Genomic DNA, 21,515 nt, shown 5'->3' on the forward strand with positions numbered 1-21,515 from the left:
ATTTTTTGAGAAGATGGTTACTAATACGTTTACTAAATCTAAATTATTAGTATTCACTAAAAAGCTGTAAATCGGATGTATGTCATATATTCAGAGAACAGCCACGACATTTTAAACTTATTTTTTCTGTTTTGTTTTCCCTTGATCTGTCTTTTAATTATTTTAGTACTGCTAACACTGCAAATCAATGAATCTCTCGTTCCTTTAGACCTTGTATTTTTTCATGACGTGTTATGAAATGATGAGATTTTTTTTCACTCTATACTTTACGTATACTTTTCTGTGAATTAAAGGGAAATCCCTTTGACTCTGCTTTCTTATATGACTTATTCTGTTGCCTAAAATCACATGTACTTTAATTTGTACAGGAAATGAGACCAAAAATCCCTATATTCAATCCCCTACTTCCCCAGCTTTATGGGTCTGCAGATATAGGCTTGACTCCAGATTTAAACCCTATGATTCAGGGCCACCTCTAAGCTATACGTAAATCCAATTTTATGTGTGCAAGTAAGTGTATATGTAAAATACGTAATTGCAATTTAGAGATGATTTAACAGCATCTGTCCTATTATTTGCAAACTTACTTTCTTTCCCTTGAATCTTAGTTATTTGACCATAAGTCACTTATTTGGAATTGCTTTTTACAGAAAAAAAAAATCTGTATTTCTTTCTCATCAGCTTCTTCACTTATATTTACAACTTTTTCTCAGGAATAAGAGAATATAATTTTTTGCAAAATTCCCCTCATGCCGTTCTGTAGAATATATTGTACATTCTTTAACTGACTTTTCATTGGTATTGAGAAGAAGAGACCTGAAGAAGAACCCTTGAGTGTAAGAAACAGGGAAAGGCTCATCTTTTTCCTTAGATATTTCCTTAAAATTTTGAAGTCATGTGTATGGTTTTGGGAGTGTGTTTACTGACTTGTGCAGAGAATTTTGAGTCATAGAATTTATACAGCTGGAGAAGAGAGCGAACCAAACAGAACTGAAAAAAAGCAAAACTAAACCTTAATGTTAGGTGCTCTAAAATGTAAAACTTATAGCTATATTTTCATAGAACCCACCAGTCAGTTATTAGGAGGCACTGAGTTTAAGAGAATGTGAAAAATCACTTGACGTGAGATTGCGGTGATGTACTAAGAGTAGAAGCTAGGGTAAGCTAACTTCCTTCATAGCTTTTCTGGTATATAGGAGAAAGAAACTATAACCAGGTGAGCTGAAAATAGTGAGATATTATGGAAAGCTTCACCACGGCTCAAATCAAGGTACTAAAATGTTCTCTACAATAAATAAAGGTGGTTTTCTGATAGAACTATACCAACAGGAACTTTTTCATATAGAAGTTATACTGGCACAGCAATTCTTTTCACAACTGCTGTATCTGCTGGTTTCATCTGTGAAGTAAGTGAAAGCTTATTTCTGTCAGTGATATTGGCAAAACATAATTATAACTGCATTCTGTATTAAATCTTACTTAAAAATTTCACCAAAAATCACATCCCTAACTACTATGAGTATGTTAGTAGATGATTTTTACAGACTTGGTCAAAGTATCACAATGGACATATTTGTCTCTCATTGGAAGGTCTGCAGTGAGTGTAAAGCAGAAGAGGATAAATCTGAGCTGTAGTTGAGTGTGAATAGGACTGGGGGAAGGAAGAAACAGGAGAGAAAGATTTATAAAATTCTTAAAAATAAGTAACAATTCTTTTAATCTATATTTTTGTCTATGTAACTGTCATTTTATGATTCTGTATTGAAAAGGAGTGGGTTTGCAATGGTGACTGAAGGTAGTAGGATGCCTTACGACTTGAACAAATGCTTCAAACACCAGTGTTCTGCCTTTGCAAAAGTACATTTAAAAAATAGCCAAACCATGCCATATTCTGCTTAATTTGTATTTCAAGGCAAAATATGGAATCAAGAGCACTGTATCCTCTGAAATCAGGGCACTGCAGGAGAAATTGTTAGGGGAGCTACAATTTGTTGATTCTTTGGACTTGATTCTACAGTGAGCTAGGGCAGTGAAAACCTCTGAATGTCAACAGAATCTAGCTTTCCAGTTAGCCTGTCCCTTTACCAGTTTAAAGTTCTCTACAGTTGTGGAAATGATATTGCCCACTGGGACGTGACAACTGGACCTTACTGCCGTCTTTTTCTTTTTTTGGGGAAACGATAAATTAACAGGTGTGATTCTTAAGAGGTATTTCACCACTGTCTTCAAAAGGCTCAGGGCTTCTCCTAGCCCTTAGAATATGCAGTTTTCTGATGTCTCTATTAATAAAGAAGCAGTGTGGTCTGCGCATATGTACTGAGGACAGATCTGTTTTAAATTAGTGAAAATCATAAGAAAAGTTTGGATTGGCTTTTACCGCTGAATTGGCCATGGGGAAACTCCACTTAGAATAGGGACAAAAATTATTTAGCTACGCACAAAATATCAAGACAGTTCATAGAGAGCTGCCACATGATGTACTATATTTTAATGTCCATTATTATTTTCCCTTTTTATTACTTTGCATAGATACTGATATTTTTGCCAGCTCTTACGCCAAACAGTGCTTTCTTAGGTATGTAATCCAATTAAGGGAGGATAGAATGTGATTTATTACTGGCAGTTGTAGCAAGGGGAGTCATGCACAAAACACTCCTACAGCAAACTACCACTGTTTTTTCTTGTTGCAATCAGTTAAAATACAGAAGTGTCCTTTGCATTCTTAAGAGAAATTAACTGTATGTGAAGTGTTGTATTATAGCTGGTACATACTGATCCCAGTTGTTACATTTGCCATTCATACATGCCCCAGTGACTGTCCTCAGTGTGTGTTTTACACATTCAAGAGAATTCATTTTTGAATGATAAGCTGCAGTAAGCCTGGAATCAGATTCTACATTACATAAATTAATATTTCACATGTGAAAGGAGATCCCCTAAAAAGAATTGGACTCCCTGGAGTTCTAATATAGCCTGTAGTCCTGTAATTGATTTAATTGCTAATTTTTTTTTTTTTTACAGTTGTAGTTAAAAGGCATTACTTTTTCCTCCTTGGTAAATCAGTCATTGTAGACTAAAATACACTAATTTCTGTTGCAAGAAAGAACTTCTAGAGTATGTACTACATGCTAACTCCCAAAGGATAAAATACCACCAAAAATTTGTAAATCCAGTCAGGTGTGAAACTCTGGTATATCCATGACTTAATTTCAGTATCTGTTACCAATATAGATCAGAATATGCTCAGCATGGAAACTAGATAACTTAAAAAAACAACAAATGCTTTTGAGTACTTCTCATATCATTAAAGGGAGTTGTGGACCAGTCATCTGTCCTTCAGCGAATGGTCTGGCTAGTCCTGGCAACTTTCCTTATGTTGCATAGATTGATCTCCTCTTGCAGACTGGATTACTTGAAGTGCAATCTGTTTTTTGCCAAATGGGATTAGGTAGGGTATTTTAATCAAGCATGTAGGTGCTTGAGATGGGTTTTAAGCAGTAGACTGTAATTTTAGAGTGTGACATTTTGAAGATAAGTTCAGTGTAGCAGTCACGTTAACCTAACCTTGATAAATTTTGCAAAATTTATATAGCTGACCACATATTTGTCATGTGTATGATGGTGTGAGGCTTCTGTTATGCTCCTGTAGAACTTTTAGGAGTACAAACTTATATAATTTCTGAACATCCGTACAAACACACAACACTGCAGATGTTTCATAGTACCCAATAAGTAGATTGTTCCAGTTTTCTTCATTAAAATATTTATGTGGCCTCCAAAACCTTAAATAAGCAAGTTTACACAACTTTCCTATCCGTGCTACAGAACTTAATGTGCACTTTTCCCTCAAAATATACATTAAAACACTAACATAAATGTGACAAACTGGAGATTTCCATCCTACTGTGATTTTAATCTGCAAGTTTAGAAAAGCAACAAACATACACCCTGGAAAGGTACTGGACCAAATTTTTAATTCCCTTTTCAATTTTTCTAAGTCAAATTCTTGTTCACGAGTTTGTGTAAAATTAGGATCTCATGGTTTGGCTCACTTTATGAATGTTTCTTGACATCCAAAATTTTTTTTCTCTAACCCTTAGCACTGTGTGTGCATGCAGGTCTGCAGGTCCATGTGTATGCACTTCCGTGTACGCAGAGACATAAAATTATATTTTCATTGCAAATATGCATGTGGAATCTGCACACAGTGCGTGTCGAACAACTGCATGAAAACAAAGGAGTCCATTCATTCTTAGTTATTGAATCTTGTTACTGTTTATTAGATATGAGTAGACCAAAATGAACCATCACACTTTTCTGTAGTGACCTTGAGGTGGCAGCAGCATTACATTCAATTCTGCCATACACCAAGTCCATTAAAGGTGAAAGTAAAATTTGCAATAAATCAAAATAATACTGATTGTTATAATTTTATTACCAGAGCATTAAGTCAATAAAACTTATCTGAAATGTCATTTGCATTGTATACAATTTTTACTAGTTATCAAGTATGTTTTAAAAGCATGTTTAAAGCAACCAAATGAAGAAATCGGTGATAAATTGTTGGAAAGCTGGGACTTGTCTAATGGTGTAGTAAAACTAAAGTCTGTTTTGATCTCTTGTATTGTAAAAGACTGTTTCTGAAAGCATTTGTTAGTATAATAATGTCTTGTGTCTTGACTAACTATATTTAATGTCCTAATGTCTGATTAAATATTTTCCTGCAAGTTGTCAGGTCCTTTTTCATTCATGATTTTATGTAGGAAGGTCATCTAATTATATGACACCCTTTCAGTGAAGGAGAATGTGTTTGTTTCTTTTAATAATGAGGAATAATGAAACTTATTTATGTTGGAAGTCAGAGAAATTTATTGGAGAATTACAACATGAGAAACATGAAAATTAAAAAAACCCTTTTAATAGCATATTCATTACCAAGAAGCTTGCAGGTAATGAAATAGTTGTATGAAAGCCAGTATATTGGGTGATATAATACTGCTCATGTCAGTTTTCAGGACATGGTTATTATGCATTTCTATGTTGTCAATTACTATTAGGTTACTAAATTATTATTAGCTAATTAGTCAAAATAGGAGGCACTAGAAGAAGAGGTTAAAAGCATTTATTTTTACAAACTTCTAAAACAACTTCTGGCTGGGAAGCCAGTTGGTGTGTAGTAATACTCCACAACAATTTTGCCGTGTGCCTTGCATTGCTGCTCAGGTGTTGCTGTTCTGCAAGACTAACACAAGTTTGGACTAGAAGTCAAAAGAGGTATCTGTTATACAACTTAATGATGTTGAAGAAACAACATTCAAAAGTAGTTACCCTAACAAATGCAGAAAAATAATGTTAATGATGTATTTATACATCACTTAAAAACTGATTTGAAGGAAACCCTTTATGTAACTGCTGCTAAAGGAGTCCCAATAACTGATTAAAGATTACATATGTAATAGTTAAAATAATTCAGTGATAATTTATTGAAAAATAAGGTTATATTGATTATTTAAGTTTTGGGTTTATTCAATCTTTAGGGTTTTATGTTTATACTAAGATATGGCATTTAGACCTGTTTACCCTTATATTCTTTACTCATGTTTCACTTGCTTTGTTGACCAGTTGTACCTTGACAACTTTTTCAACTCCTCATGAAGTAGGAATATTAAATATAAATGAGCATATAAGTTGAATTATAGCTCCAGAATGACATGTTATTAGATTTTAAAAGCAGATAGAGAATTACAAACCACAAGCCAAATGGAGATTACAATACATGAATGCTGTTTGGGCTGTGCCAGTGGTTACTGAAGCCAATACAAATACTATTATTTCACAAAGACATAGATCTGGTCTTTTACTTCTGATCTGTGCTGTAGTTTTCTCTTTGTCGCACTTCACTGTTTCTTAAGCTAATTTCTATGTTTTTACAAAATTTCCAAAGGTATGAATGCAGTGAGTGACAAAGCAGCAGAATAACTGAGGTAGCAACAGTATTCCTGTGAGGAATGTAATACACTGTGAGCCTCTTTCTTCTTCTTTCTGATTTTAACCTTATGGCTCTTTATCATCAAAATATATTTACATCAGAAATAAAAGTAAGGCAACAATATATATGAGCTGAACATAGTTAATGTTAATAATTTCTTAGAAATACATAGAAATGAGGTTTAGAGGGTACCCCTCATCTCTGTAGGTCAGGAAGCTAGATTATTAGTATCCCAAAAGCAAAGATGTGATTTTTATTTGTATTTACAGCACCATGAACACACATTTTGTTGGAGAAATAAAAAACCCCTGCAATTGTCACAGCACAGGCTCTTTGTAAGTATACAAAATTCAAATAAACAGGTTGTCCTCAACTTCAGTGGGAGAAGAATCTATTATAGAAGTTGCAGAATATTCCAGAGATTTTGACTTGGAACCAGTGTTTTAGAATTTAATCATGTGTTAGTTTAACATTTTTCTAATGTTAAGCAAGACCTTGTTGTAAGACCTTGTTGTCCTGAAATCACAAAGTTGCTGTCTTAAAAGTATCATTGCTATACTGAAATGGAAGGTACCTGGTGTGATATGTCTCTTTCAGTTAAGCTGTGTAGTATCTGATAAAGGGTATTAATTTCATGGAGTAATTTGTATATCAAAGAATATATTGCAAAGTGTTCAGTTAGCAATACTACTGTTTGGTAAAATCACATTACCTAGAACATTAAAACAATCATTCTAAAACATGATTTATAATGATTTGAAAGTGTTTGTAAAAAATAGATGACCATTGTACATTTACAGTTGACACAGAGGTCCCTAGTGTCAAGAAAGCACTCTTGACCTTGATGGGTAGTTGCAATTCCATTTAAATCAATTGCCAATACAAGTCAAATGAAGTTCTTATGGCTGTCTAGTGTGCACTTCCCTGTTCTTCTGACATTATTGTTCTACTCCAAGTCATTCTTCAATCTTTTAACAGCTGAAAGGGACCTACATTCTGCAGCTTTATAGGAAACCAGCACTAAGTTGTACTTCTCTGTGTTCTGAACGCTTCCGCTATTTTTCAGTGCATTTATTTCCAAGCTAACCAAGCAAACCACATCCTTTTCTACATAAAACAGAGTACTTGGTCTGTTGCTGGCAAAACCAAATATTTCACTATTACATTGAATACAGAATGCATTTTCTGTGCCTACAATTTTACTGGTCATTTATTTAATTTGATAGAAAAGAAACTGATCTTTTAACTCTGAAAACTGGAGATCTTTGTTAGTTTAGCTTTAATAAAAGCTTTCACTATATTAAACATGATATATTCTAAACATAATTTATGTTAGAAATGATGGTAAATACAATTTTGGGGGTATTTTGTGGGGTGGAAGAGAAAGGGACACAGCAACTCAGAAATATAACTTGAGAATTTATCCTGTGTTTCTGCATGCCTGGATACTTATTTCTTCAAAGGATTTTGCTAAAATTGGAGATGAATATATGAAAAGCAATATGAATTCATTAAACATTTTGCTCAAATGAGAAAATCCTTGGTTATACAGAACTTTCTAAAAAATCTGGGTTTTGTGTTATTAACTTACTTGTAATGTTTTCACTCTTCTAAATGAATTTAAGTGTCTACCTTTTGACAAGTGTGAGTATTAAAAGGTCACAGCATGGCACAAGGTTTACAAGACTGAAAAAACCCAAGTACAGGTACTTTCTCAAAGATAGATAATACAAACTATGGCTAATCCTATCCAGCCTTGCCCCCAACCTCTTTCATAAGTAGTCTAAGCTTTCAGAAGATCCTGTATTAATAACAGGAAAACCCAATCTAACTGATATGTTAGCTTTAAATACATACAACAACTAATAAGAATTTATAATGAAAAAAGTGATTTTGGTAGCCAGTGGAACATGTCTGGGATAGTATTAACAGGTTGCTGCAATTAATGCAAAACTAATCACCAGTCCTCCATGGAGAAATGCAAATTGCAAGTTGTTAGAAGGCCTGTTCTGTTCAATAGGATTTGTATTGCAGCTAATCCACTTAGCAGCATCTCATGTTTCTATGTTGAAGTGTTTTTTAGGAAGTAATGAAGTATTATTCCTTTCAATGGATTTCTTTAGTTTCTATATTTTGACTCTTCTGGTTTTAGTAATTATGTAAGTATGTTTGCCTGCTTTTTCTTTGCCATTCCCATGGGCTGAGATCGAAGTAAGTGGCCCTATTTTGTTCATTTTCCTATGCCCCTGGAAACTGAATCATATGAAGCTAAAGCTATAGAATTGATGACTTGACATACAGGAAATGCATTACATATACTGTCCTCGTGTTTGCAATTGAAATTCAAAGATTCTGCTGTATCTGATGTTCCACCCATCTGCTGGTGGGCAAGAATAGCTGCATAAAACCTGCATTTAGTTACTTGTCATTTTCGTTGTTAAACACAACATGAAACAAACCTTTGTGCTTTGTGTTTTGTTTCATTCATTCATTTAAAAGTTGTCATAGACAACATTATTTTTTTAATGGTGTTTTACTCCTCCTTACAGTATGTATGCTTACCAGCAGTCAGTAGGAGGAAATGTATCAGCAATGGGTTGGTCTGTTCCTCAACAAGGATACTTGTCCCTAAGCCTGGGTATTCAAATACCATGACTTAATTTCTGAAGAGAATAGATGTGTTGAATAGAGAGAGGTAGCATGTGTCCTTATGACATTGCTAGTATCATAGGAAGACATGTTTAAAGGAAGACACTGAATCGCATTTACCTACCGCAGAAACAAATGACAAAATCGTAACATTTGTCTTTAATTCACTGGAGAAGCAAGATCAGGCTTAGTGTAAAAATGAAGAACATTGGAACACTTAATGCTTGATCTTACCAACCCAGTTTTGATGGCCGTGTAAATATAATTGCTTTTAATTAATTATGAAGAGATATTTCCTTTCAGAGCAAGTGTAGCATGTGTTACAAGTAAATTTTGTATATAAAAAGACAATGTTATTAAAATTGAATGTTTGGCAAATATTTTGTCCGAAAGTACCTGCAAGTTGGTCAGTGTTTGTTTTTTTACCAAGTGTTATATTTTGTTGCCACTTTGAAGATAAGGAACCAAAACATAAAAGGTTGTGAAATCTCTTATCTTCTGTATACTATTGAAAGTTTGACCTTTTATCACATAATGTAATCTTTTCATACATTGAAGATTTTGGTTTAGATATGCAATGAAACAAGAAAAACTTCCAGAAAAAGAAATAATTTTGGTTTGTGCAGCCTTTTACACTGACATGAAAGCCATTTCTAAAAAAAAAAAAGCCATCTGCTACTTTATTGTTTGATATCAGTGGCAGAATAATGTCCAATTTTAATATTATACTGCTTGGCTATGTACTGCACTAATTTTTTCTGTGACATCAATGAATCAAAGTAGAGTTCCTGATAGAAGAACATCAAAAGGAAATTAATCTCCCTATGATAGTATTAATAATTTCAGAATGGATGTGTTTTGCTCAATTATTGTAACCATTGAAAGCTGTGTTTTTGTGGACTGCTAGATCAATATCACAACTGCTACACAAATGGAGCGTGTAAGAATGAGACTGGTACTCTTCAGTAGCCAGTCAGGAGTATCATTTCTGATGGACAAAAGTTTACTGAACATTCTTGGTAGAATTTTATGGTTAGTTAAGGAAAGGAAACACGGAAGTGTGAAACTGGTGGGGAAGGAAGGAAACACTTTTCAATATGGTGGGGAAGATAGTGGGCCTAACATTAAAGGTAGCATCAGTAGAGATTGTAACCAGAAATTAACTATGTGATAGTGGAAGAAATTTAGTGCAAATGGAGGCTAACTGAGAATAAATTTCAGGGATACTAAATGCATCTCAGGAAAAGATATGTATAAAAGTATAGCTTACAGGAGGTGTTATAATGGGTATTCAGCATATATCTCCTGAAAATACTGTGGTTTTTTGAAAGTATTTTATTAGTTTCCTTTTTTTTTTTGTTTATATATAATCCTTGTCAGATTAATATAATGCTTATTAGAAAGCATGTTTCTTTATGTAGCCTTCCCAAATATCCATAGTTTCATTCACATCTTTCCCTACAAATAGATACATACAGGATTTGACACAATAAAAGAAATTGAGCATTTCTAGATATAGATCCTTCCAAGTGCTTACACAATTCAAGAGTAGAAGAAAGGGTTACTACAGTAAAGCATGCCTGTTGTAGCTACACAGCATGATACCCACAGACAGACTAGGACTATATTTAGGGTTCCAGTTGAGTGCTGAGAATAGAACTAAATGAGTACAGAGGCCCAGATGTGTCACTGAAATAAATATTGGCAGTATGGATGTTTGATCAAAACATCCAAATATATCAGAGACTGACTGCAGAACTTAAAGTCAATAATAATCCAGGTAGGGATAAGATTTCAAATAAATCTAGTATTCCCTTCTTTTTATGTTTAGCACCTTTAACTTTTCCCCCTTTTTTTATCATGTTCCCCCCTCAACTGACAGTAGTGTTCATCAGCCTGGGGATGAAGTGGGCTGACCTTGTATGGCAGCTAGCTGCGCACCCAGCTGCTCTCTCATCTCTCTCCTCCACAGGACGGGGAGAAAATATAATGAAAAAGCTCATAGGTCAGGATAAAGACTGGGAGATCACTTACCAGTTACTGGCATGGGCAAATCAGACTTCACTTGGGGAAAATTAATTTAATTTATTGCCAAAGAAAATAGATTTGGATGGTGGGAAACAAAGACAGAATTAAAACAACACCTTCCTACCCTCCCCTCCTCTTCTTCCCAGGCCTAACTGCACTCCTTCCTTCCCGACAACTCTACTCAACCAGGGCAGGGGTTTGGGAATGGCAGGTTGAGGTCAGACCTTAACAGTTCCTCTCTGCTGCTCCCCCCTCCTCACACTTTTTCCCTGCATCAGTGTGAGTCCTCTCCATGGGCTGCAGTTCCTTCAGGAAGTACCTGCCTTCTCTGGTGTGGGGCACTCCACGGGCTGCAGCATGGATGTCTGCTCCCTGGTGGTTTCTCCACAGGCTGCGGGGAAATCCCTGCTCCGGCCCCTGGAGCACCTCCTCCACCCCCTTCTCCTCGGACCTCGGTGCTCGCAGGGCTGTTCCTCACGCTTTCCCCTCGCTGCTGGGCAGCGTTTTGCCCTTTCTCATACACATTTCCACAGAGGCTTCGACAGCCTTGCTGACGGGCTCAGCTGTGCCCTGCGCTGGGGCGGCTGCTGAACTGGCCGGAACCTGCTGGAACCGGCCCTGTGTTTTGGCACACGGCAGCCCCAACCTCTCCTCACAGAGACCAGCCCTGCAGCCACCGCAAGAAAACCTGGATGTGGACATCCAACACAGTGTACTAATTAGCTTTGTACTAATCATCTCTTAATGTCTTTATTCATGTAAGACTGCCACTGATATTAATGAGCTTGTTTTTTTGTGTGAGGAAGATGCAGGGACTTTTTTTAAGGTTCCATAAAATTCCTAACAAGACAGACATACTTTCTTCTAGATCAGCACTGTGAGAATGAGGGCTTTTTTCTGCGTTGACTGAGATAACATCAGGTGCTTTTACAAGCTCGCTCCATCTGATATACTGTAATACTATCTTGTATTAATGACAGTAGATGAGTCAGTAGGCAGTATGGTGGAAAGGCTTCCACTGAGTGTCAGTAGAAACTTTGGGAGGATCAATACAATCTAACCATCAGCATCTCTGTTCTAGTCTCTTCTTCACCACCTCCTTTGCTTTCCCTTCTGCCCAAGCTAGAGTTTTCAAAGGGAAACCAACTTAAAAGGTCTTTGACAGTATGACATTTGAAGGAACTGTTTCACAACAGTCATAGATGCCAGGTACACCATTTTGACCACTGCAAATGTGCTGTTTGGATTGTCTCCACCTGTTTCAAGGGTAATGAAGAAAGTGATGACAGGAAAACTGTGAGGTAATCCTCCTGTAAGCATTGAACAAGAGCTTGTTCCCAATTGCTGTAATGGAAATTAATGGAAACCTTCACAGTTCTTGTAGTAGATACTAGGGGATAGAAAAGTTTTTCTCTGTGGTTTTGCACACAAATCCCAAGGATCCACTTTATCTGCAGAAGTCAGAATTTTAAATTTTTTTTTCCTCTTTCTACACATACACATTCTAAATAGCATAGTGAATTACCATAATGAGAGATGATGTCCACCCAGCAGTCTTAGGAGTCCATTCAGGAAGATACCCTGCACATACCATGTTCTTTTGTTCCTCTCCTCCAGGAAGCAAACCAATAATGCACTTTCAGAAAACAAACTCACCCACTTCCCATGGAAGCCTAGTTCAGAAAACCTCCCTCTTCTCCAACTTTTAAATAACTTCAGATCTGGAAAGCAATGAACTCTAAATATGTCTTTAACTGAAGGAATATTTAGACAGTATTTGTGAGCATGGAAACAGTATCTGTCATTCGGGCTAATAGCTTATCTTCTTTATGAAAGCAGGTAAAGATTGCGCTACATACAAGCATGTGGAGTTAATGTTCATTTAAGTTTACTAAAAATCTGCACTGTCATCTGAAAAATTTAGGTTATTAAACACATAATGCATTGTAACTATATGTGGAATGGCTATCTGTTTACTAGCTCTGTGCTTTTCTAAATTCCTTCTACAAAATATTTTTTATAAAGATACAACATGCCGTGTTTCGATGGAGTCCTGCAGGGAGAGATGCAATTAAGAATGTTATGCAATAATACATTCTTTTTCTTACACATAATGTATTTGTGAGCATGATACATGCAGGCAAAAGTGCTGAGTGCAATAATTTAGGTCTTTCCATCTCTGTACCATATTGGCTGCTTTAGCAGTTTTAGCACAAAGGTAGTAGTTCCAAAACCAGTATTAATGATAAGAAATGGAAAATAGTTCATTAATTTTTTGTACAATAATAATGAGCATGTTACTATCTAAAGGTTTGCCAGGTATTAGTTATATATTTCCATTTTAATAGAGGTGGCTTATGTCTGAAAAATTCTCTAAAAGAGTGGTGATGAAGCAGAAATAGTCTTGATTTTTGGCTCTCAAATGCAATGTCATTGTTAGTTAATACTTCTTCATAAGTTATAAAAAATAATGATGAGAAAAACCTATCTGGTTACTAGTTGTTTTCTTTTTGTTAAAGCTGGACATTGTATTTCTTGTCTTTTGTCCAGGTTTTCTTTAATTTTCCCAGATGTTGGACTTCCTGAACAATATTTTTTGTGGATTTTCTGCAGTTGCATAAATGTAAGATGAAGGAAATCTTCTTAAAATATTTACCCTAATTTTTTGTTTTTCTAATGATAACATAACTTCTACTCTCTTCTCACTAACATTCACAAGAATTCCATTTTACTTTCTCTAAAACCAGGTCACCTAATTAAAATAAAAAGGTAAAAAGCTTGCTTTATAATACTGAATGCAGTAGTTCAGTAGGAAAAAAAAATCCAGTGAATGAGTTTTTAATACTCTGATAAGTCATAGCAATACCTTTTATTGCCCAATCAATTTACTACTATGTACTGTAAATAATAATAATAATTAATAGCAGTGCTGTTTTCCTAACTTGGCTGGAGCTAACCATTGTGACCCTCGGTAATGCTGCAATGAAAGGTTAAACCTTTTGAACTGTAGATGTGGGTAAATGTCTTTTTGGGAAGTAACACAAAGTTTCAGAAGCTAAATTATTATTCTTTTGTGAATGAAACTTGAACTTGTTAGGTAGCTGTGAAAGCTTTATAAACAAATATCTGATAGCTGAGCAAATATATTTTATTATGTATGTAAGAGTTTATTGTATTGTACTTTTAAGAAAAAATTGAGATAACAATGTATTCAATTATAGGAATTTGTGACTTATTATGCATGAATATTCTGCAGATATGTCTAAATTAAAACCATGAGGAAATGAAAAATAATAATTTTCCCCTTATATTTACTTTTTGAAACTTACAAGTGATCAGACTGACTTCACAGAGAAATTGCAAAACATTTTTCTCATATTGACAGTTTGGGTATCTATGGTGATACGTTCCTGACTGCTCACTGACACATTTGTTTGAATTGTGGGTCGTGGTTTCCTTTCTGCACTTTAAAGCAAATAAATGGATTCCACCTTTGCAGCTAATCCAGAAGGCAAGGGTAACCCTGATTTTTTAGGATTCTCTATTTTGTAGATGCCAGACAGCGCACAAATTCAACAGTAGATAGCCAGGGAATACTGTTATGTCAGCTACAGGTATAGTCAGATAATGTATGACTGCTGAAATACTTGCTTGTGATTATGAATTAAAATTATGATTAATTTTAGAATACCTGTAATCTGCTTACAGTGTTGTGGAAGATAAATTGCTTTTCATGTTAAGCCTTTTAAAACAGGAGGTTTTGGTCACTGTGGTTGGGTATGTGCAGAACTCCAATACTGTCAGCTACTTGTAACCTTTATTGCATTTGTCTCTTCAGTTTGTCTTTTTGTGGTATCTGTAGTTCATGAACCAGCTTTTTACTACTGATCAGTCATTTCAGGAAGTACTAGTATTATGTTGTTAATTGATGGCTTATTTATAATTGGAGCTGTTGATGTAAGTTCTCATGTTGATCTTCTAGTCTTTCAAGTTGTATGGTAGGAATATGTTCATTTCCTTGGTACACCTGTATGTGAAGAACATGTAACTATAAATTCTCTATGGCTAGTTATCTGCTCTTTTTAACACTGCTTCTTGTATGATATACTCTTTGATATTAATTTTCAATAGATATAACTTTAGTAAGCAAGCTCCTATTCCAAAATTGCCAGTTTTCTGATGAGCTATGCTGCAATCACTTTGTGCCAAGAAGAGTGATCAGTAAACTGTATGTGAAGATTGCCTCTGTTCCTGTGGATATTTCACTGAGCCAGGGCAGGAAATTCAGTCAGAAACCTTCAGGTGAAGATTGTGACTGGAAAGATACTAACTAGAATAATAGAAGTAATTCATAAACACTTTCCCCCGCCCCCCAACCCCCCTGATATATTCTAGAAAGATTTGCCATAAGCTGATAAAGTAGACTTTCATCTGGGTCAACAGTATTGTACTGTGCAGTACCAATGTCTCAAAATTCTGAATAATTGATAACTTTTAATGTGGTTATTAACATTTACCTGGTTGGAAGCTGACATAGCTATAGGAACTAGACAGGATAGTAGTATGGGCAATGAAGATCTTTCTAAGGAAACGGTGACTCCATCTTCTGGCTGAAAAGAGAAACTTAAGAATTTTTGTTTGAGTCTTACTTGAGGATAAAAGTAGAAAATGCTTGAAGGTGTTTGCAGAATTAGCATTCAGAAAATGAAATGCAAATACCAGTAGCAAATAAATATTCCATTAGTTCTTCCCTTATTAATTTTACTTTTGGGTTTTTTTTTTTTGACTGCAACAACAAGTTTCATATGCTAGGATAAAGTATATTGTAAGTACTTCTCATAAAAGAAATCTTTATTATGTTCATGTTAGATGGGAAAAATTGGTTTAAATAATTTTTTGAGAACAATGGTGTTACGTTGAAAGGAATTTAGAAATTTTGTCAATACTGTGGATTATTGATTGACAACATGTGGCAGTATAGCAGGTAATGAACACATGTCAGTATATGAGACATATGGTTAAAATTTGTAAAAAGGCATTTAGGAGCCTAGTTCACCTCTCTTAGATTATTTAATCACTCCAGAAAATATTATTCTTTTGTTAGAAATTGACTTGTATTAGGAATATCTGTGATAATAAACGATGGGCTGAATTCTGCAAGTTAATTCCTTACCCAAATGAGCTGCTGGCAGAGACTGAAGAAGTCTTCAGTCTATCTGAGGTAAGCAAAGCTGTCCTTTCCATTCCCTCCTCATCTGTATGTTGAGTCCAGCTTCAGTGCAGAGAGGAAATGTCCCAGTTGATCTTGTGATGTTCTTATTTCAGTTTAGTATCTTAGCTGGAAATGCCTATTTCACCACGTGGAGGCACAAGACAAAGCTGAGAGTTTTCTCTGAGTTGTTTTTACTCTAGATTTATACTCAAGTAAATCTTAAGTAGACACTTCTTTCAAGATGCGCTTGCCCCCCAAGTGCTTGAAAATATCAACACTGGCTATCTCAAAGTCATACAAGATTTGAAAAAATTATGAGAAAACTAAATGATCAAAGAAAGTCCACATTTAGACTTTCTTTTATAGATATGATTTTGCAAACAATTTGTTATCTTAGTTCACATCAATTTTTAAGAGAATTGGGATGTCTGTAGCAAAGTAAAATTACCAAATTATATTGTAGCAGTATACCAATTTCAATGGATCTAGAATGTGACAGTAAAGATTATTTGTATGCATTGAGCTTTATGTACATGTCTAAACAACAACCCTATTTATGGTAGCTTGTAACCTATGTGTACAGTTGGATAAACAGTTTAAGTATTCATGTGCATTATTTTTATATGATGGAATGCAGTACAGTAAGTACACCCAAAAGGATAATACTGCTCACTCCTCTTGTGCTGAAGAGACCAGCAGGGACTGGCCATTTAGGGCTATCAGTAAACCAATACTGTGCTAGGGTGAAAGGAAGCATATGAATCATAAATGTAACATGCTTCACCTGTTTTGTTGCTAGCTTTATGATTTCATGCTGCTTAAGCATTATGATTTTGTGATTGAACTGTCTGTTTTCCTCCCTTGCAGTGTAATAAGATGACATTGAAGAAAACCCTCCTCTTTGGGTTATAGCGTGTTTAAATATATCAATGTTCGATCTGAATCCCTGAAATAGCCCTGATTTGCCCTCTATTCTTTTCAGTTTGTGAGTCTGCACTCTATTCTAAATTACTGCATGGATACTTCAAGGAGAAGAGTAACAAGAGTCAAGAAGTTTTCTTCAGTTTGAGAGTGTTTGGCTCCCATTTTATTGTTTGCTTTTTCTTCCATGTCATCTTCTGTATATATTTCATGCTTGTTATACAGTTAATAGAAACAAGGATAAAATGGCTGTGACATCTTTCCTGCCAGTTTAAATCCAGATGTCAATATGAGATTTTATATTAAATATTCATATTTAGGAATACTTCCTTTTAAAAGAATACCCACATTTCCAATGAAGAGCTTTGTGCTAGAAGGCCCATTAGAAACGACAATGGTAAGCTGAGCTCTTTTTTATTAAATAAAATCAGCCTTTATGGCACTTTGAAACAGTTGATGCCACAATCCCCTTTTGACAATGTTGCAATAGGTTGGCATCAATTTTGTTTTAGCAAAAATTAAGGTAACTCCAAGGATGATTCAACTGTGTCAGACTGATTGTGTCCTTTTTGGCCATTATTCAGTAGGAGAGTGGCTGGACTGCTGCTGCCAAAATTCCTCATTTCTGCCAGAATCCTGATATATGACGTATGCTCCCGCTATGCTACTGATGGAATTAGCTGTCAGGTTAAACCGACTTTAGAAACTCAAGCCATGCTGGTGTTCAGGTTTGCGCCATGCTGATGTTCAGTTTTGCTCCATGCTGTCTACTAGGCAACCAAAATGTGGATGAGCTGGAATTGGTATTTAGAGGCGTTCTTCCTCCAGTTCATTGAGTATTCCATAGCTTTACTGATGTTTAAAAACCTTGAAACAAAGAAGAAACCCCAACTCTGGGAAAAAAAGAACCAAGTGCTCTTCAGGGCTCTGTACTACACCTTAGTTTGACCCTAAGTACTCTCAACCCTGTAGTGTGAATGGGCAGAGCACAGGCCTGGTCATGTCCAGAGCTTTCCTACTATCATTGTCATGCACTAAGTACTTTATACATTTATCTACAGAATTGTGATCATTAACCAATCATTAATATTACTGTTTCATTTAATTTTACTAAAAAAATTGGTAGAGATTGTTCACCATAATTCACATTTTAATTAAGTGGGTGGGTACTAAATCACAGCCAGAACCAGATTGGTAGTAATGTATTTGTGTATAAAGGTGTGGATACACATCTTGTAAAAGTACAGACATGCCTAATTCCCACTATTCTTCAAACAGCTCTCAGAGCTCATTCCTTTTTTTTTTATTACAAATTGGATGCTAACCTGCATCTTTTTCATCATTTTAGTGAGCCTTCAAAGTGGCTGCTGATCTGTCATTACTTTGCTGTACCTATAGATAAAATGGCTGTAGATATTCTATAGATAAAATCGGTGTAGATATTATTGCTTGTATGTGTGGCAAATTATATTTGGTAACTTTATAACAGATTTCTCATAGCTATGGGCTGTGCAGTGATGAGTCGTGTCTCCATGTCTATGAAAATCTTTCTTAAGGAGCCTATATTTGGCACTCTGAGTGCAAGTGGTAATTTTGCCAGAGACCTTAGTGAAAGGAGGAAGGAAGCAGATGTAGTCAGATCCTTGTCCCCTCTTCTTATTTCTACAGTAGTGTCAGAAACCTTGCAAGTTCCCAGACCTCCAGGTCCCTTCAAGCCATCTTGAGTTCTGACAATTGAGAATGATCTGTAGTTTAATTAGATAATTAACCAAAATGTGATACTCAACTCTATTATTGTAAAGCCCAGCAAAACCCAGCCAGTACACCATAGTTTAAGTTAATTAATATTTGAAACTGTAACTGTTAGAAATTTTTCTTACTGTTTTGCTTCTGCTTATTACTTCATCCAAAGAATAGATAAATCTGAAGTTTTTTGAACAGAAGATACTATCTCACTCCAGAAGATCTTTCTGTGCTTTTTCAAAGAAAAAGGTGGAAGTTTTGTTTTGAATTCAGAGAAAGCAAGATCAAACTCTCAGTCAGTTTAGACGTAAGAAATGAACAAAGGGATTTGACACAATAACATATCATTTAGATTGTTCAGGTTACACATTTATTTGAGAGTTTCCTCCTCTTCTTCTGAATAATTTATTTATTTTTTATCAATTTAATGTTTTATGCCTTGGATTTTTATAGTACATTTGCATTTCTGCTGCTGCTATTAGACAGGAGCAATAGAGCTTGATAACAGTAGTGAGGCTGACACAAATGTGTTAGAAGAAGTTACAGAGATGAGTTCTCTACTATCACTGTAGCTTTAGAGCCATTACTTACAGGAACATTCAAGACCAATGACCACTGCATTTCAGATAAAAAAGTTGGTTTAACCAAACATTAGTTGAAAAAATTTTTTTGAAACAATTTACTTCAAGTTCTTTTTGTTTCCTTTAGTATTCTGAAACTTTTGGATTTGAGCTTGCAGTGTTTTCTCATCATTACTGAATGTTAGAAACATAATTTGAAAAAAGAAAATGAGATTTTTTTTATACAATAATACAACTGTGGGAGTGGTTAGATGAGAAGGAATACCACGTAACAGGAGACTTGTGAAAAATCATGAGTGTTGCCAACACAGTAACAAGTAAGAGAGAGATATAAATCAAAATAAGCATCTATTGTGTTCTGTTTAGACATTTTCCCATTCACCTTCCTGGAAAATTAAATGACTTTGTTTCCATTATGGTGAATTATTCCATACACATTGCTAACTGAGCTGAAATCAGAATACTAGACCAAATATAGAAGTAATTTGTTAAAAAACAGCAGTTCTTAAGTTCTCAAAACTGCTATCTTAATCAGTGGTGTGTTTCTCTTCTGTTTTTCCCTTGAGATGAGATGACCCTACATATTATTTGTTTAGTAAACTGTTCATTGGGCTTCTTGATAGTGAGTTACTTCTGACTGAATATTCATATTACTAACTGGTAAGTCTACTAAACTGGTAAACAAGAGTAATCAGCAATATAAAGAAGGCCTACAGGAAAAGGACATCTTAGACTCAATTCATCCCACACTTCGACGTATTCTGCCATTTGAGACATCTTGGTGGTCTCTAAGGCATTCTCAATGGGTTGATATCCTCTTGATCTCTGCACCCTTTTCAGCAGCTGGCAACCTAGGGTGTCTGAAAGAGACATCTATGTTTAGGAACATGTAATGAGCTCACTTAGTAAGATGGTAAAAGTTGGTAAAAGAAGTTGTCAGTAGGAATAAAAAGGGATGTGAAAAATAAACTCAGAGTGTTCGAATATACATCCCATCACCACCCCCCAATAGTTAGAGGAAGATGAATGAATTCTAGAAAGACAGTAAAACAGGAGGAAATTGTATTTCTTTTTTAAATTGTATTTTAAATAACGTGAAAGCTCCTGTTAAATCCTCTCAACTTTGCGCTATATCATATGATGAATTGTATCTCTGTGCAAATTCTGTCTCCTGAAGGCTGAAGACAATATTGTTCTGGACCTCTGCTGAGGAATACCACACAGATGTTCATGGATCATGATGTTCTATTTTCCATTGATCAATAACTGTCATCTGTCCCCTGAAGAAGCTATTCTCTGTGTTTAGAAAAAGAGCTGTCTCTGGGGGAACTGAGGAGGCACAGGTTTTAGTGATGTGTTCAAGATTATATGAGAAGTTTGTAGTAGAGCTAGGAATAAACCCCAGAGCTCTTGATCTCTGTTCTTTAACTACAAGACTGTGTTTTCTCTTTGGTAACGCCCTCTTTCAGTTCTGCTCATACCTCATTTTATCCATCTGGACATGTCAGTGCTTTCTGTAACATAGTTAAGTTTTTGAAGATGGAAATAGTTTAGAAAAAATAGCTTGCATAGTGAGATCCCCTGTGCAAAATACATTTCAAAGTAGATGTTTAACTCAAGCGAACACCTTGAAATCTTGAATCAAGATAGGACTACATATAACATTTATGTGCTGTAATAATTGGAAAGTAAAGAACAGAAAATTAAAAGGTATTATAAAATGAGCAGTTTCAGGTAGAACTGCCAGACTTGCAGGTGAAATAATTATAATCCTGATTTTTTTTTTCTCATGGTAAAACATAGAAGTGTCTTTATTCTCTCTATATGTTAACTGCTAATCCAAATGACCATACCTGCCTGCATAGGTCCCATACAAGAAAAGGCTCTAGTTGCTGAAAGGTTCCATTCACAAAGAAGCTGTTTATGTTAAAAAAGCAAAAAAAAAAATCCAAAAGAAAAAGCCCCACACAATTAGATCAAGTACAGAGGATATTAGTTCTGTATTCTTGAGCCTTCATCAGCAGAATGCCTTTTGGTATATATGCTATTAGATAATTCCAAGTGTTTGTTTAATCCTTGAATTGCTACTAAAATGGGTTTATAAGGTAGTGCTACTAAATGGGTTTATAAGATAGTGAGACTCAAATGATGCCTTTTGTATACAGTGTGCTTTCTTGAGATAAAAATAATGATATGTTAATTATATATTTCAATAAAAGTAACCATATCTGTATAACTACTGCATAGATGCATGATTGAAATAGAAATGGCAGGGGAAAAAAGGAGAATAGAAAAGAACAGAGAAACAAAAAATAAAAAGCAAAGCAGCTGCTTACAACTACCTGAAAGAAAGATTATCTCTTATCGTAGTTTCATCTTGCTGAATAAAATG

This window comes from Buteo buteo, chromosome 11 (genome assembly GCF_964188355.1).
Source record: "Buteo buteo chromosome 11, bButBut1.hap1.1, whole genome shotgun sequence".
In the NCBI taxonomy this organism is placed as follows: Eukaryota; Metazoa; Chordata; class Aves; order Accipitriformes; family Accipitridae; genus Buteo; species Buteo buteo.